The sequence below is a fragment of the Panthera onca genome, chromosome A1 (genome assembly GCF_046562875.1).
Source record: "Panthera onca isolate mPanOnc1 chromosome A1, mPanOnc1 haplotype 2, whole genome shotgun sequence".
NCBI classification, from domain to species: Eukaryota; Metazoa; Chordata; class Mammalia; order Carnivora; family Felidae; genus Panthera; species Panthera onca.
In genome coordinates this window covers 157,086,075-157,092,814 of record NC_138339.1, presented here as the reverse complement: position 1 = coordinate 157,092,814, position 6,740 = coordinate 157,086,075, and the positions used below count along the sequence as shown (strand labels likewise).

The window sequence follows — 6,740 nt, the reverse complement described above, 5'->3', positions numbered from 1 at the left end:
TTATTTTAAGTCATCTTTGTGCTAACAAATTGCAACCGAGATAAAATGAGCTTTTCTGACCTTTGGTAAACCTTGGTAGAAAAAACGTTTTCTATTTAATGCTGATAAGTCTAAAGACAGGTCCGCCAAACTTAGGTGAGTTTCAACACTGAATTGTTTCACCTGCATCCACTTAAAAAAAGAAAATCCGTTTGTTCCCCTGGGATGCCAGTGGGGGGGGGGGGGAGGGGATCTGGGGTGGGTGGTCCCAGGGGTGCTCTGGGCTCCTTGACCTGGAGGGTAGGAGAAGGAGCCGGCGGTGCCCGAGGCACTGAGGATGGGATAGGAACCAGGTACTCAGGCCACACCCTAGGTGGTGCAGAAACAGGAGGAGGGGGAGGGGAAGGCAGAAGAGGTGAGGTGCCAGCAGAAGGCAGACAAAGACAATTTCCTGGTTCCAACCTCTTCAGCTCTGTCAGAGGCACAGATGCCATGTTTTCTGTTCCCCCAAAGTGGAAATGGGCGATCTGGGTCAGGCCAGAGAAGAGGGGAAAACAAATGGAGTTTTAGCAGCTGCTCGGGAATATTCCTTCAAGTCCTTGTCCCAAGGAAGACTAAGCACACGTGGCTCTAATCATAGCTGTGAAGCCGGGAAATAAATGAGGGAGAAACCCTCACATCTAGTAGGAGGAGGAACAGAAAGAGTCCGCGTCCCCTTTGTCAGGGATGGCCCGTGTTTCCTCCCTTAACCTGGGTTCTCTTAGGAGGAAGGAAGCCTGTTGAGACAATTATCATCCGATATATCAGGAGGGAGTTTCCTGACCTGGTTCCTGAGCACGTTCCCCAAGGGGCTCCAGGGTCCGGGTAGCCATGAAGGCCTGGAGGTGGGTACCTCTGTCCGTTTACTAAGGCCACACAGTGTTACAGGATCAGTCCTTTCTGCATTTTGCAAGCCCAGTTGTTGCCACTGGGTTACAAAGGCATCCCAAGGGAGAATCTTTGGAGACTGAGGAGAAGCCCCCATGCTCCTCCCAGAGAGAAAAGTCGAAAGAAAAGAGAGAGAGGCTCCGTTGCCACTGACCATGACCCCGACTCCTGGGTGGCACCCCATGCACACGGTATGTCAGAGCTTCCTGGTGTCAACGTGCCCCGAGGCGTCCCTTGAATAAAATCTCCATGACCGCCAACTGGCCGACTAAGGGCTCCTGAAGAAGGGATGCTAGCGTCCCCCCACTTCCCCGTTGCATTCTAGACTGCAGACGGGTGCCTGGCGAATGGACCGAAATACCTTACCCCGAAGGCCTTGCCTGAAAAGGACCCTGATGGTCATGTCCTGATTCTCTGGTCTTTGAAGAGCATGCTACAGAGGCCAGGCTCCAGGTTCTTGAAGAACCTACTGTTTGTAACCCACGGAAAACACTAGAAAAGTTTCACAAGGGGGAATCAATTGTCCAGTTTTGTAATTTCAGTAGTAGTTAGTAGAGGACATTGACAGAAAGCAGCATATGGGGAAATCCATCATGGTCCAAGTGACAGTCCCACCCATAGAGTCTTCACAAGCAACTCCCCTAGGGAACGGTCCCCAGTTGGGTTTTAATTCACTCAGGTACTGGTTCTTGCCGTCTCCCAGTGGAGCTGTTGCGGCCAGAGGTGGCTAGTCCAGAGTTGTGGAGGGGATCGCATTAGACCCCTGACGAGGAAACCTCACTTGGGAGCCTTAGGCTTCGTGGCTTAGGTGGCTGTCCCGTGCCCTATGCAGACAACGTTGTCTAAGGACAGGAGTGAAGACAGTACATCAAGTTTCTGGATCTCATTACCATCCCGGCCAGGGTACCAACTTGCAGCCAAAGGGCAGGCGCTCTCCTCCCCACAGAGTGGCCGGGGCTAGAGGGTAGCAGCTTGCTCAATCGACAGGAGAGTGTTCCAGTAAGACCACACTCCCTGAAAAGCCCCTGAAATGAGAGTAAGGAGGAAAAGAGAAAAGTAGAAGCTTGCAGGATGATTGCCAGCTTCTATCTTAGGGGACTTGAGATAAAGGAAGCAGACTTCCTCAAGGGAAGGATCCTCGAGTATCCTCGAGGTTGGGATCATGTAAAGCTAAGGTTCTCTTTTGTCCCCCACCAAAATGTCATCCTCGGGGCAGCTGAGCTCCCACAGGGAGGCCACTCTGCCTGTTTCAAGGACTTGTCAATGGGCTGTAGGCAGTAAGGGGATTTATTTTCCACTGGCCTTACTTTCCATACATCACCATGGCAAGCACTTAAACCCCTTTCCTTTCTTCTTGGGTAGCCAGGACTGTCTGGGGTTATCAAACATATTCCAACCAGGGGGGCGGGAGGGGTGCGGTACCGGCCTGTATTTTGCCCTCAGCCTACCTTATGCTTCTTCATCACAGGGCACACCATCATGGTAAGGCCCTCCCGTTTTGCCGATTCCCACAGCCACAGTCCTTCCCCAAACCAGGAGGTACAACAGGTCAGTGGCAGGACAAAAGACTGCCGGCGAGCCTGCTATACCTGCCGAACTCTTCAAAGAGAAACCGAGGCCCGAAGGGCACCAGGAGACAGAGCACAAGGAAAAAATGCCAGACAGTCTCCCAGCCAGCCTAGAGTCCAGGATCCCCAAAGGGAGCCCAGCCCCCCAGCAGAGCCCTGGAGCCTTCTCCTACAGCTCCAGTTCAGCCCCGCTCCCCCCCCCCCGGAGCTCGGGCACATCATCCGGCAACAACACCCCCAGCACTAAGCTGAGCCCCAGAGGGAACCGACGGGACCCAGCCTCTGTCATGGGGAACAAGGTCCACCGCCAGTAGTGAATACTGGGAGCCATGGACAATGACCCCAGGATCCCAATTTGGCAACACAAGCCAAAAGGGACCGGTACGAAGGTTATTCAGATTCTTAGCGTTTTGCTACGTGACACCTAAAAAAGGGAATAAAATCATACCCCTTTGACCTTAATAAATATCATCAAATAACACCATTTGAAACCTACACTGAAGGAAGACAGGAAGCTGCACCGAAGGAAGCAGCTGAGCCACAGTCCATGTCTTTATTTTGTTCTTTCACTTTACCTGGGTTTTATTGTATTTGATTATTCTTTTTATCTGTTTATATTGGTTTAATCCATGCCCATTGTAGTTTACAAAGTGAAAAGACAAGTACCTTTGTATATAATATACAGACACAGCGTCACACAGTGGGGCCCAGGGGTGGGGCAGAGGAGACCACTTTCCCTGGGAACAGAAGTTCTAATGCCAGGAATGGATCTGGGTAGAAGGCTGGGCAGCCAGCCATGCCAGCCTCTGCTTAGGTCAATTCCCATTTCCTGGGTCTCCCCTCTCCCCCCAACTCCTAAAAAAGAGCCCCAGAGATAACACCAAGGACGGGATCCTGTCCCATTGGGCGAGTGCCCACGTCAAGAGAAGAAATATACACCCCTGAACACATAGCACGTGGGAAGGGATACCGTTTCAAAAAACTTAAATGAATATTTACTTAGAGAGGGACAGTGCGAGTGGGGGAGGGACAGAGGGAGAATCCCAAGTCTACTCTGTGCTATCAGCTCGGAGCCCGACGTGGGGCTCCAGCTCACAAAACTGAGATGGCGACCTGAGCAAGACCAAGAGTGGGACGCTTGAGCCACTGAGGCCCACCCAGGAGCCCCGTCCCTGCGTTTTAAGTGCAGGGAACGATGCTGAGCTCCAGGAAGCCCGGGGACATGGCACAGGAGATTGGCCAGGGCGACGGGTGGGACCAGATCCAGAACAGCTTCACAGGCTGGAGGAGTGTCGGTGGGATAGTGACCTGCTGGATGTGGAGTTGTAGGAAGCACAAGGTGGAGGGCCACACCATCATGGTGAGGCCCTTCCTTTTTGCTGACTCCATGAGCCACAGCCCTTCCCCAATCCAAGTTCCAGCCATCTGGGGTGGGGGGGGGGGGTTTCTGGGAGGCGCCAGGACAAATACCGAGCGGGGAATGCAACTATGTTCTAGTATTTGCGACCCTCAAATGAGAAAACCTTTGGAGGAAATTGATGAGCGTCCACCCAAGCAAGAGAGCAGAGTTCAAAGCCATTATGAAGGACCGATGGGAAAATATAGGGCAGGAGGAAGGACTCAGTCCTTATGTGGAGCCAGGCCATGACACCGAGGACCCCCCGGCTGCCTCAGGTAATGACAGAGCAGAAGGCAAAATGTCCAGGCAGTCTCCCTGCCAGCCCAGAGACCAGCCCTCTCCTGGAGCCTCATTCCAGCCTTCTGCAGCTCCAGCATATTCTCAAAGCAGAGCCTTTTGACTTCTGTAGGAACCAGCATCATGAGAACCATTAGCCCGGCCAGGTGTGACCCATTCACCACAGACTCAGACACGCACGGCGAACGCTGGGAGCCAGGGAGCACGTCCCTAGAGCCAGAAAACCGCTGTGTAGAAACTGCATACAGATTCAAAAAAAAGATTTTTCAAAACAATAAAATAAAACCCAAATGAGAGAGCCACGGCTCCATGCCTCCATTTTATTTTGTTTTGTTTTGTTTCATTTTCGAAGTTTAAAGCAACTTCAATAAATACTTGTTTTGAAAGAGAGGGACAGTGCGAGTGCTGGAGGGGCAGAGAGAGAACCCAAGCAGCCTCTGTGCTATCAGCTCAGAGCCCGATGTGGGGCTCCAACTCACAAAACTTTGAGATCACGACCTGAGCAAAACCACGTGTGGGATGCCGAGGGACTGAGGCCCACCCAGGTTCCCCGTCCCTGCATTTTAAGTGCAGCGAAAGATGCTGAGCTCCAGGAAGCCCCGGGACAGGTGCAGGACACTGGCCAGGAATTGGACCCAAACCCACGAGGATGTGTGTGATGCAACGTGGGTGCACCGTGTGGACACGGTGGCCCGGGCAAGCAGATACGGTCCCGTGGACAACGGGAATGTGCACACCCCTGAGTTCTCTGCAGTGGATTCCCATCAAGAGGGTATCTCGTGTCCGTGGCCTACAAGAGGAGAGGCCACCCTAGCTGCGGGTCTGTCCTTCTGTCCCCAGCTGGGTGAAGCTTTAGAGACTGGGCTGCTTTTCCTGAGGCATCTCTCTCCTCCCCTGCTCTTGTGTTTTTTTGGAGGAGGGAGGCCGTTATTCCAAATCTTGTAATGAAGTCGATGCCGCAGAAAGGTGTATCACAGATACTCTGTTTGCCTCCTCGCCGCACAGAATTGGGGCCGCGCATGTCCCAGTCGGAGGAGTGTGGAGTGATGTAGTCCTAGGGAATTCACCAGAACAACTAAATGGAAAAATCACCTAAGAGACTTGTGGGAGTATTGCAGGGCAGCAATGCAGACTGTGGAGGCGCCTGGGTGGCTCAGTCGGTGAGTGGCCGACTTCGGCTCAGGTCACGATCTTGCAGTTCCTGGGTCCGAGTTCCTCATCGGGCCCTGCGCTGACGGCTCGGAGCCCGGAGCCTGCTTCAGATCCTGTGTCTCCCTCTCTCTCTACCCCTCCCCAGCTCTCACTCTGTCTCTGTCTCTCTCAAAAATAAAGAAATGTTATAACAAATTTTTTTTTACAGAAATGTAGAGATTATGGGGAGCCTGGGTGGCTCAGTTGTTTAAGTGTCCCAATTTAGCTCAGGTCGTGACCTTGCAGTTTGTGGGTTCGAGCCACGCGTTGGGCTCTGTTCTGACAGCTCGGACCCTGGAGCCTGCTTCGGATTCTGACTCTCCCCCTCTCTCTGTCCCTCCCGTGCCCATGCTCTGTCTCTCTCTCTGTCTCTCAAAAATAAATAAACATTAAAAAAATTTTAAAAAAAAGAAAGCAATGTAGAGATTGTATCCTACCTTCCTACACTAACATTGCCCCACATTTTCAGAAAGGCCAAGGGGACCATTTAGGTCCTGTGGCCTGTGTTGCTTATGACCAAGAGTTCACAACAGGGTAACAAAGTCCCGAGAACCAGCCTGTGTGGGAGTGGAAATGGCGTGGGGGTTGGCCCCCAAAGTAGCTTAGGGGTCCCGAACGTTGCAGCTGAGTCTCCACTGTAATGCAGGAGTCGCAGGAGTCTAGCTTTTCTATGTCCCGCATGGGGAGGGATTCCCCCCCCCACCACAGGAACCAGGAGGGTTTTCACACCAAAGGAAGCTGTGCACATACAGGACAGAGGTGGGGGAGGCAGGCAGGGGTGGGCGTTTGGAGCAGCACCCCTTATTTCCAGGACCACGCCCACTAGTGCATTTTGCTCTGCATCCCCAAACTTGAATGTCCCCTAGCTCAGGGCCTGGGAAGCAGTCTGCTGGGAGCATGGGATGCTCCACCAATGAGACTTTCTCCTGTGAGCTCAGGGCCCCTGGCTGCCTCTGGTCTCCTTAGTCCAAGCGGGTTCTCGGGGACAGTCTTCATGTTCTAAAGAGTGGGGACCAACGTGACGACTTCCGCGACTCAAGACACCTTTGGCTGCAGGTGCACAGTGGGCTCTGGCTGGGGAGCTTCAGAGACAGTCATCACGTCCCTCAGCGATTTGACACCCCTGGTGGGTTCTCACCTGCTTCCTGAATTATGAAATTACTTCATGCAGCTTGTGTGATGAACAGTCTCTCGTAAAACATGAACTCAGGGTAGAGTGGTCAGTGCCGAGAAAGGACATTAAAGGGGATGTGGCAGACGTGTCCATGTGGCTCCCGGTGGCATTATCCACTACTCGGAGTAACCAGACACCGGACTTTGAACTGCGTGTGTGGCCGCCCAAGACCCTAGGGTTCCTGGCATCCTCTGCGGCAGGGCCG

At 52.9% G+C, this 6,740-nt stretch overlaps 1 long non-coding RNA gene across 1 annotated transcript; it reads right to left on the bottom strand.

The window, feature by feature from the left end:
• Positions 1 to 1,420: 1,420 nt before the first annotated feature.
• On the bottom strand, positions 1,421 to 2,652 carry LOC132677503 (uncharacterized). The gene is made up of 2 exons (XR_009609313.2): positions 2,355 to 2,652; positions 1,421 to 1,931 (listed from the first exon to the last, which is right to left on the bottom strand). It is a non-coding gene; the product is annotated as an uncharacterized LOC132677503 (long non-coding RNA).
• Between the last annotated feature and the right edge of the window lie 4,088 nt (positions 2,653 to 6,740).